The following is an 11,961-nucleotide window of genomic DNA, read 5'->3' as shown; positions in this document are numbered from 1 at the left end:
TGGGGTCAAGATCTCATCCCGTGGGGTCAAAATGATCATGAGAATGGTGAGCAAAAATCCCAGAACTACACGGAGGGACCTGATGAATGACCTGCAGAGAGCTGGGACCAAAGTAACAAAGGCTACCATCAGTAACACACTACGCCGAGAGGGACTCAAATCCTGCAGTGCCAGGCGTGTCCCCCTGCTTAAGCCAGTACATGTCCAGGCCCGTCTGAAGTTTGCCAGAGAGCATATGGATGATCCAGAGGAGGATTGGGAGAATATCATGTGGTCAGATGAAACCAAAATGGAACTTTTTGGTAAAAACTCAACTCGTCGTGTTTGGAGGAAGAAGAATGCTGAGTAAACACCATACCTACTGTGAAGCATGGGGGTGGAAACATCATGCTTTGGGGCTGTTTTTCTGCAAAGGGGACAGGGCGACTGATCCGTGTTAAGGGAAGAATGAACGGGGCCATGTATCGTGAGATTTTAAGCCAAAACCTCCTTCCATCAGTGAGAGCATTGAAGATGGAACGTGGCTGGGTCTTCCAGCATGACGATGATCCCAAACACACGGCTCAGGCAACGAAGGAGTGGCTCCGTAAAAAGCATTTCAAGGTCCTGGAGTGGCCTAGCCAGTCTCCAGACCTCAAATTTGTGGAGTCCGTGTTGGCCAGCGACAGCCCCAAAACATCACTGCTCTAGAGGAGATCTGCATGGAGGAATGGGCCAAAATAGCAGCTACAGTGTGTGCAAACCTGGTGAAGACTTACAGGAAACGTTTCACCTCTGTCATTGCCAACAAAGGTTATGTTACAAAGTGTTGAGTTGAACTTTTGTTATTGACCAAATACTTATTTTCCACCATAATTTACAAATAAATTCTTTAAAAATCCTACAATGTGATTTTCTGGATTTTTTTTTCTCATTTTGTCTCTCATAGTTGAAGTGTAGCTATGATGAAAATTACAGACCTCTCTCATCTTTCTAAGTAGGAGAACCTGCACAATTAGTGGCTGACTAAATACTTTTTGGCCCCACTGTATTTAGTCACATTTTGTGGTGAACATCAAGGGTCAGGGCTCTGGAAGCACTTTTCCTCTGGCTGATGCCTGGTATGGTGCCAAAATCCAGATCCATTTGGTGCCATTCCACCTTAAAATGGTTCTCGCCTGGAAAGTTGATACAGACAGACATATAGCAATGATATGATAATTTAAGTATGTTTATTATATATATTATATATAGTATACAAAACATACAACACAAATATAATAATATTAATAATATTAACAATAATATAATAACAATAACATTAATAATAATAATAAAATAATAATAATAACAGTAATAATAATAATAATAACAGTAATAATAATAATAATAATAACAGTAATAATATTAATAATAATTACAATAATAATAATAACAGTAATAATAATAATAATAATAACAGTGATAATAATAATAATAATAATAACAATAATAAATAACAATAATAATAATAATAATAACAGTAATAATAATAATAATAATAATAACAGTAAAATAATAGTAACAGTGAAAAAGTTAGGACACCCCATGAGAACCTTTGTCTTTTTGAACATATTTAAACATGAACATTTGAGGTTTATTTGAACAGTACTGAAAGATGGAGCTTATATCACTAAACAACAAAAAATGTTAAAAATTACTTTTAAACACGAGCTGTAAAATGTGATGAACAAAAATGGAAATTTATTGTGAGGAAAAAGTTAGGACACCCTCACATTTATTACTACTTAAAATGTCTAAAATTAGACTCTGGTGCACCACATCAGCTGTAATGATTAGAGCATCGTTAGAGGACACTGGAGTTTTATTTAAACGTCAGACATTGGTTTGGTTTGCTCTTGATTGTTGAAGTGAGTGTATTCACCATGGTGAGATCTAAAGACTCTCTGAGGCCTTCAGAAAGAAGCTTGTAGATGCATATGAGTCTGGGAAGGGATTTAAAAAGATCTCAAAACAATTAGAAATCAGCCGTTCCACTGTCCAGAGTGGAGAACATTTAAAACAACTGCCAGCATGGTCAGGTCAGGTCATCCTAGCAAGTTCAGCCCAAGAGCAGAAGTCTCCTATAATCCTACAATGTCATCATGGGACCTACAGGAGCTCCTGCCACAGTTGATGTCGAGGTTCATGCGTCTACCATCAGAAAGAGACGAAGAGAAGTTTGATTTTCAGGGGAGGTCTGTAAGGAGGAAGCACTTGTCAAAAACACTGTCAAAAAAAAACATAAGACAGTAACAGAGGACATGTTTGGTGCAACCTCATACCAACTGTGAAGCATGGAGGTGGAAATGTGATGGTTTGGGTTGGCTTTGCCGCAGCAGGGCCTGGCAAACGCTCCATTATAGAACCCATGATGAATTCTTCACTGTATCAGAGGGTGCTTGAGGAAAATGTGAGACCATCTGTCCAAATACTGAAGCTGAAGCGGAGGTGGACCATGCAGCACGACAGCGACCCAAAACATTCCAGTAAATCCACCAAGGAATGAATCAGAAGAGAGAAATGAAGTCAAAGCCCGGATCTTAATCCTGTTGAGATGCTGTGAGGTGATTTGAAACGGGCTGTGCATGCAAGAAACCCCTCAAACCTCACACAGCTAAAGATATTCTGCATGGAGGACAGGGAAAACCTTTCTCCCAGTTGATGTCAGAGACTGTAGATGGTTATGGGAAACGTCTAACTGAGATTATGATCTGACCTCTGGTCTAGACAAGGTCTCTGTGGTGCTGTTGATTTTTAATCCATCTCCAAACTTCTCACCCTTGTACCAGCACCTCTCCTGCAGATCTAGCTCCTTCTGTCAGGATGGTTTCTGAGGAATTAGACACGACACGACGTCCAAACGCACCAGTGAGCGTGGCTGAAGGTTCAAGCGTGTGTGAGCTTTTGTTTTCTTTTAGCCCTGATATCAGACTCGGTTACTTTCCTTCTTGGCGCTCGGAGTTTGTTCAGGCGAGTGGAGTGAAACCGAATCCCTCTCCGGCTCGGGAGACGTCGTATCTCCAGATGTGGACGTGATGATCGCGGGGTGAAGAGTGACGACCGGCTTTCTGTTTAAATTGTGTTTACTCGTCTGCACCGAAGCCTCTGCGGTTCTGATCAAATCAAATTAAAATCATGTTGAATTTATTTAAAATAAAGACTCTGAGATTTAGATCTGAAACCTTGATGAAGATGAGGACGTGGTTTGGCGAGTTTGTTGTGAATGAACTCTGGTGGCCTCCGTCAGAACTCTCATTAAACCTTTGGAATGGATTGGAACAACGACCATGAGCCAGGCGTCCCGGTCCAACGTCAGTGTCTGTCCATATTTTGGGACAAATTCCTAAAGTCGAACTCTAAACCTTTGTTGTTTTGGAGACAAGATGTCCAAGAATGTCCATCAAACCACAAGACGAGCTTCACTCTCATTAAACCTTTGGAATGGATTAGAAGGACGACCGTGATCCAGGACTTCAGGTTCAATGTTGGTGCTTGTCCGTACTTTGGTACAAATTCCCAAAGTCTAACTCTGAAAAGAGGCGACTCCATATTAATCATTTTGGAGACGTCAAGATGTCAATCACGCTTATGGTCCACCCACATCCAACAAACCCCAAGAGGAGCTTCACTCAAATTAAACCTTTGGACTAGATTAGAATGCCGAGGCTTCCAGGACCAACTTTGGTGCTTGTCTGTACGAACGCTCTTTTGACCAAATGGGGACAAATTCCCAAGGTCTAACTCTGAGGGGCGGCGACTCCATATTAATAGTTTTGGAGACATGATGTCCAACTATGTGCAGCAAACCTCAAGACGAGCTTCACTCTCATTAAACCTTTTGGAATTGGAACGTCGACTGTGATCCAGGCTTTCAGGTCCAACGTCAGTGCTCGTCCATACGAACGCTCTTTTGAACAAATGGGGACAAAAAGTCCTAAAGTCTCCATCTTAATAGTTTTGGAGACAAGATGTCCATCAAGCTTATGGTCAGATGTCCACACGTCCGGCAAACCGTAAGCTGAGTTTCACTCTCATTAAACCTTTGGAATGGATTAGAATGTCGACCATGATTCAGGCTTTCAGGTCCAACTTTGGTGCTTGTCCGTACAAACTCTGAAACTTTGTTGGCGACTCCTTATTAATGGCAGATCTTCACCCACATCCATCAAACCTCAAGATGAGCTTCACTCTTGTTAAACCATTGGTATTGATTGGAACGTCGACCGTGAGCCATGCTTCCAGGTCCAACATCAGTGTTCGTCCATTCGAATGCTCTTTTGACCAAATGGGGACAAATTGTCTAACTCTGAAACTTTGTTGGTGAATTCGTATTAATGACGGTGGTTTTGGAGACAAGATGTCCAAGAGCATCCATCAAAGATGAGCTTCAGTCTCATTAAGCCTTTTGGAATTGAAACATCAACCATGAGCCAGGCTTCCAGTTCGGTGCTTGTCCATTTAAATCGTCCTTTGGCCAAAGAGGGACAAAGTCCCAAAAACTCCATATTGATAGTTTTGGAGAAAGATCTCCACCAACGTCTATTAAATCCCAAGAAGATCTTCAGCCATGACCAGGTCCACGTCTTTAATGGAGCGCTGGACATGTGGAAGCCTGGATGAAAGGAAAACATCAGAATCGAAGGTACCATGGACTTGGTGTCCACTATCGGGGGTGTGGATCCGGTCCGTTATTAAAAAATCAGAGGTCAAGTTTCAGAAGCCCAGCTAGCATCAACATGGTAAGAATTCCCTCAGTTACGTTCGATAATCTTCAGTTTCCATCTGGGCCCCTACTTTTGGGGCAGGTGATTATTTGTTGTGGGGGTAAGGTACCGGAGAAGGTTCGCTCCTGGGATTTTAATGTTTTAACATGGGAAGTTTTGTTTTTAATCCTGTTCTAGAGCTCAGGATCAGGACTGAGGTGGCAGATTCGGTTCCTTATGAATAAATATCCAGCGTACATTCCTGATAATCATAATAATGAAAAGCAAACAGTGATGAGAACGGATTTAGTCTGGATTTCGGGGAAAGGGGGGGTCTGTGTGAAACGCTAGCTCTCTCCCTACACAGACGCATTTCCCATCATCCTACACTCCTGAGAAGAGGGCGTGTCTAAATTCTTAGATCCCTTAAAATGCTCCTACTGAGGCGCCTCAATTCTGAGTGATGATCTGACCGAATGACGAGGGAGCGTCCGACGCCTCCTCAGCGCTGAGGATCAATCCCAGCATTCAGTGCGGCACGACTTTCCTCACGAAAAACTACAAACATGGTGGACGGATGAAACGCGGAGCAACCAACAGAGTTCCTTATAAATGTAAATAAATTCTCATCAATGTTTAATCTGTATAAAGGTGTAATTATACGAGTGTGGTTTATTTGTGAATTCATGTCTGTCAGGGACAGTTTGAGCGTTTTCGGGACACGGAGGGAGACGTTAGCCGCCTCTCTGGAGGTGGTCAGTGGGGGGATCTGGTCTCAGCGTGGTGCCTGTCCGAACCGTCCACCGGGGTGATTGATCGGCTCCTGGGGTAGATCCTCATCCATCACCTACAACACTCTCACACATGTTCCTCTAACGTTCCTCTAACATTTTCCTAACATTCCCTTAACGTTCCTCTAACTTTCCCCTAATGTTCCTCTAACGTTTCCCCAACGTTCCTCTAACATTCCTTTAATGTTCCTCTAACGTTCCCCTAATGTTCCTCTAACCTTCCTCTAACATTTTCCTAATGTTCCTCTAATGTTTCCCCAACGTTCCTCTAACATTCCTCTAATGTTCCCCTAATGTTCCTCTAATGTTCCCCTAACGTTCCTCTGTTCTCCTAATGTTCCTCTAACGTTCCCTTAACGTTCCTCTAACGTTTCCCCAACTGTTCTCCTAATGTTCCTCTAACATTCCCCTAACGTTCCTCTAACGTTCCTCTAACGTTCCTCTAATGTTCCCCTAACGTTCCTCTAATGTTCCTCTAATGTTCTCCTAATGTTCCTCTAACATTCCCCTAACGTTCCCCTAACGTTCCTGTAATGTTCCCCTAACGTTCCCCTAACGTTCCTCTAATGTTCCTCTAACGTTCCTCTAACGTTCCCTTAACGTTCCTCTAACCTTCCTCTAATCGTCCTCTAACGTTCCTCTAACGTTCCTCTAACATTCCCCTAATGTTCCTCTACCGTTCCCCTAATGTTCCCCTAACGTTTCTACATAGTTTGTATAATGTTCCTCTAACGTTCCTCTAACGTTCCCTTAACGTTCCTCTAACGTTCCCTTAACGTTCCTCTAATGTTCCTCTAACGTTCCTCTAACCTTCCTCTAATCGTCCTCTAACGTTCCTCTAACATTCCCCTAATGTTCCTCTAACGTTCCCCTAATGTTCCCCTAACGTTTCTACATAGTTTGTATAATGTTCCTCTAACGTTCCTCTAACGTTCTCCTAACGTTCCTCTAATGTTCCCCTAATGTTCCTCTAATGTTCCTTTAACGTTTCCTTAACGTGTTCCTCCAGTGACGAGGAACAATGAGGACCCAAACAGAGGGACGTTCTGGAGAAACACCATCCACGTGTTTACCAGGTGTTTGTTGATTCATCCTGTGGGATGAATTGGAACACTGATCATGAGCCGGTTCTCAGCAACTATTAACAGCCTACACTCTTCTGGAAAGGCTTTTTACAGGATTTTGGAATGTGTCTGTGGGAATTTGTGCCCATTTAGACCTCATTTAGACCACCATCAGACCTCTGAGAACCCCAGATGGACATGAGACATTTGACCATGAGCCTGTTGGACATTCCGCTTCTCATTTGCAACTATTACAGCCTACACTCTTCTGGAAAGGCTTTGTACAGGATTTTGGAATGTGTCTGTGGGGATTTGTGCCCATTTAAAGAAAGAAATGAATAAGAAATCCTGTAATCAACATTCGAGTTTATCCTAGAGGTGTTTAATAGGATTTCCTCGACACCAAACTCGTTTAACCATATCTTTATGGGCGCTGCTGTCCCCCCGACTTCCTTTTACTCAGCTCCTTAATTGTTGGAGCAGCTTGTTTGTTTACAATAAGACCACCTTGTAATTGAATAATGTGACATTTCTCTGCGTGGGAATGGATTAGAGCGTCGATTGACATATCGTTGGAAAGCTTAGACTCTCATCTTTTCAGTCGTCATGGTTGATTTAAACAAATTTTAACATATCGTGTGTCGTTTTGATACGTTGATACCGTAGACGAATTAACAAACGATTTATAACAAACATGAAAAATGAAATATTTCATAAATAAATGCGGCTGGTTTTGAAAGGAGCAGCTTGAACTGGAGTCATGTAAAGTGAAGGATGTTCTCTGTATTATGTCTGTTAAGATAATCATTGAGTGTCCCAATACTTTTGGAAACGTCCTGTATTTAGCGTCTCGTTTTCTCTGGCTGCTAAATAGGATCATGCAGCATGCACGTGTGTGTGTGTGTGTGTGTGTGTGTGTGTGTGTGTGTGTGTGATGGAGCACTAGGGGTGAAACTGAATGAGGACAACAAGCCCGTCACTCACCCTTCACCCCCCCCCCCCCCCCCGTCCTCCTGTCAGTCATTATGACGAATGAGGGTTTCATCGTCGAACCCCGGTGACAGACGAGAGGGAATAAAACCCACCAGAGGTGTGTGTGTGTGTGTGTGTGTGTGTGTGTGGACCCACGCTGTAAAACCAGGGATCAGTCTGTACAAGCAATGATGGGGCGTAACTCACTACTGTGTTCCAAACTTCAAACAGAACATTTCTCAACAGTATATCACAAATAATTTAGTCTTTCACCATCTACCGTACATAATATTGTGGAAAGATTCAGGGAATCCGGAGAGATCTCAGTCCGTGTAGAATGTGCGTACTCCCCATTCTTCTGGGTTCGATTCCCGGGGCGGACAGTCCGGGTCCTTTCTGTGTGGAGTTTTGCATGTTCCCCCTGCGTCCGAGTCTGTGTGGGTTTCCTCCGGGCGCTCCGGTTTCAAGTCCAAAGACATTGTCAGGTCCACTGGAGATGCTTTTATCCAACGCGACGCACAGTATTGTGACAGTATACAGTCTAAGCAATTCAGGGTTAAGGGCCTTGCTCAAGGGCCCGACAGTGACTCAAGGGCTTGAACCAGCGACCTTTTGATTACTAGTCCAGTACCTTAACAACTAGGCTACAACTGCCTATACAGCAACTAGAAATGACTCCAAGTGTGTGTGTGTGTGTGCCCTGTGATGGACTGACGGCCTGTCCGGGGTGTTTCCTGCTTTTCACACAATTAACTGGACCCACAGCGACCCTGACCAGGATAAAGTGGTTAGATCTACTATATAGCCAAAGGTATGTGGACACTTGAGCATGATTCTAATGAGCACCACTTACTGAGTTGACATTTGACGGAAAATCTGCCGTGGTGTGTGTGTTTGTGTGAGTGTGAGTGTGTGTGTGTGTGAGTGTGTGATCGTGTGTGTGTGTGTGATCGTGTGTGTGTGTGTGTGACAGGAGTGTGAGGAGATATTAGGAAGTGATAAACTGCTGCATCTGTTTGACTGGACACACATGGATTCTCTTAATCGCTCTTCATTTATAGTGTCAGGATGCTCAGCCTTCAAGTGTGTGTTAGTGTGTGTGTGTGTGTGTGTGTGTGCGTGTGTTTCCGACGAGTCCATTACTGCTTGTTGCCGTCAGTCATTTTATGGCTTCGTGAAAGCACAAGAAACAAAACCAACATCTCTGGTCGAGGCCTTTGTGGTGGTTGCCGTCCACATTTTTGTGGAGGTCTCTGCCTACATTTACCTTAATATTATACTTTACATTATTTATTCATTATTATATAATATTATTTATTATTATTAATATTATATTTATTATCTTATTTATTATTTTATTACATTATTTATTATTTGATTATATTTATTATTTTATTTATTAATTACTATATTATTAGTATTATATTATTTATTTATTATTGTATTATATTATTTATTTACTATATTATATTTGTTACATTATTTATTTATTATTGTATTATATTTATTATTAATTAATTATTATATTATTTTTATTATATTTATTCATTATTATATTGTATTATATTATTTATTCATTATTGTATTTATTATATTATTTATTCATTATTATATTATATTTATTATATTATATTATTTATTCATTATTATATTATATTTATTATGTTATAAATTCATTATTATATATTTTTTTATTATATTATTTATTCATTATTATTATTATATTATTTATTCATTATTGTATTATATTATTTATTCATTATTATATAATATTTATTATATTTATTTATTATTATATATTTATTATATTATTTATTCATTATTATATATTATTTATTATATTATTTATTCATTATTATATAATATTTATTTTATTATGAATTCATTATTATATTATATGTATTATACTGTATTATTTATTCATTATTATATTATATTATATTATTAATTCATTATTATATTTATTATGTTATTTATTCTGTTTCATCCTGGTCAGGGTCACAGTGGGTCTTATTCACTGGGCAAAGGCAGGAAACACCGCAAACACACACACACACACACACACACACTTTAATTTGTAGTATCTCCAGTAAACCTGACTGCATGTCTTTGGACTGTGGGAGGAAACCCACACGGATGCAGAGAGAACATGCAAAACTGCACAGAAAGGACACGGCGCTACCCACCAACCAGTTGTTTTCCCATCGAAACACACACTTGCTGTCTCATCCTGACGTAGAGTTTCCTCTGAGGCGATCGAGGATTTCCTCTGGCCGATATTCAGAAGGAAGGAAATGGGTTCGCGCTCCGGGGTCAGACGCTCCCCGTTCGAGGTGCTCCTGCGGGACGACGTGACTCAGGAGAGGCGCTGGAGGAGTTTTTGGGATCTTGTTCAATCAGAAGCAGAGAAGTGAAATGAAAACACATGAGTCTGAAGGATTCTGGCTGAAGGTCCGAGCGCTCGCTGATGATTTTAATGAGCTCTCGTCAGAACAGATCGTTTCTGTCTGCAGTGAAAAACGAGGCGGTGGAATAATGACGCGTCCCTTTATTTCAGGGATCTGAACGTTTTCTCGGTGGGTGTTTTGGATCGACTCACTCGGGTACGTTCGGTCCAACAGCCGCACTCGTGCAAATAATTCCTAATCAGACCGTGTGTGTTTATTTACTCCCGGTTTTCGGACCGGACTGGAACGTCACCCCGAGACCATTTAAACCCTTTCTTTTGTGCAGTGGAATTTTATGATGGTTATGTTACTGAACTGTACGGTTGCCAGATCCTGCTCTTTTCTGTTTTGATGTGGTTTTGCATATGAAAGGGCCACCCATCGGGCTCTGAGAGGAGAGAATCCCTGCGAGCTGCCTGTTCAGAATATTAATGCCTTTCTCTTGGGAAAAATGCCCACGGGATCAGGAACAGGCCGCTCCGATCTCGGCGTTCCCGCTTCCGTTTGGGAGAGAGGGTTGGAAAGGAAGCGGAAGTGATTATTTTTGCTAATCGATCAATATTTTATTGTTTTATTTTATTATTAAAACACTTGGATCAAAGACCCGGATCAATTCTAGAGAAGCACTAAGTGGACACCTGACCTTGAGCCACATTTCAGCAATAACAGCCTCTACTCGTCTGTTAAGGCTTGGGAATGTTTGGGGTTTGGCACTGACAGTAGATCAGAAGCCTGGCCATGCTGTCGACATTCCAGTTCATCCCAAAGGTGTCCTGTGAAGTCATCAAACCACGTCTTCATTCTCTTAGCAATGGGTGTGGCTGAAATATTCTTACTTTATAATAAAGCGGTGTCCTTAAACTTTTGAGAAATAGTAATAGCCTAAGAGCAACTTGCTGTAATAATCGTGGACGTCACCTTGATGACAGCACGTGTCTCTGTAAAATCCCAAAATACGCCTCACCCCTGCCTTGGCGCTGATGCCCCCCGATGCACCTTTCACTGATGACAGTCTGGATGGTCCTTTCTTTCCTAAAAACAAGCTGAACCCTGGACTGATGATGATGATGATAATGAGGAGGATAATGATGATGAAGATGATGATCATCATGAGGATGAGGATGATGATGATGAAGATGATAAGGATGATGATGATCATGAAGACGATGATGATCATGAGGAGGATGAGGAGGATAATGATGATGATGATGATCATGAGGAGGATGATGATCATGAGGATAATGATAATCATGAGGATGATGATGAAGATGAGGATGATGAGGAAGATGATGATGTGAAGATGATGATGATGATGATGTGAAGATGATGATGATCATCATGAGGAGGAGGAGGATGATCATGAGGATGATGGTGATGGTGGTGATGATGATAAAGATTATGATGTGGATGGTGATCATGAGGAGGATGAGGATGATGATGATGAAGATGATCATGAGGAGGATGAGGATGATGGTGATGAAGATGATGATGATGATCATGATGATGATGACGATCATGAGGAGGATGATCATGAGGAGGATGAGGATGATGATGAAGATGATCATGAGGAGGATGAGGATGATGATGATGATGATCATGAGGAGGATGAGGATGATGGTGATGATGATGAGGATGATGATGATGATGATCATGATGATGATGACGATCATGAGGAGGATGAGGATGATGAAGATGATGGTGATGAAGATGATGATCATGAGGAGAATGAGGATGATGGTGATGAAGATGATGAGGATGATGATGATGATCATGATGATGATGACGATCATGAGGAGGATGAGGATGATGAAGATGATGGTGATGAAGATGATGATCATGAGGAGAATGAGGATGATGGTGATGAAGATGATGAGGATGATGATGATGATCATGATGATGATGACGATCATGAGGAGGATGATCATGAGGAGGATGATCATGAGGAGGATGATCATGAGGAGGA

Source organism: Trichomycterus rosablanca, chromosome 10, assembly GCF_030014385.1.
Source record: "Trichomycterus rosablanca isolate fTriRos1 chromosome 10, fTriRos1.hap1, whole genome shotgun sequence".
In the NCBI taxonomy this organism is placed as follows: domain Eukaryota; kingdom Metazoa; phylum Chordata; class Actinopteri; order Siluriformes; family Trichomycteridae; genus Trichomycterus; species Trichomycterus rosablanca.
Note: the sequence above shows the minus strand (reverse complement) of the source record.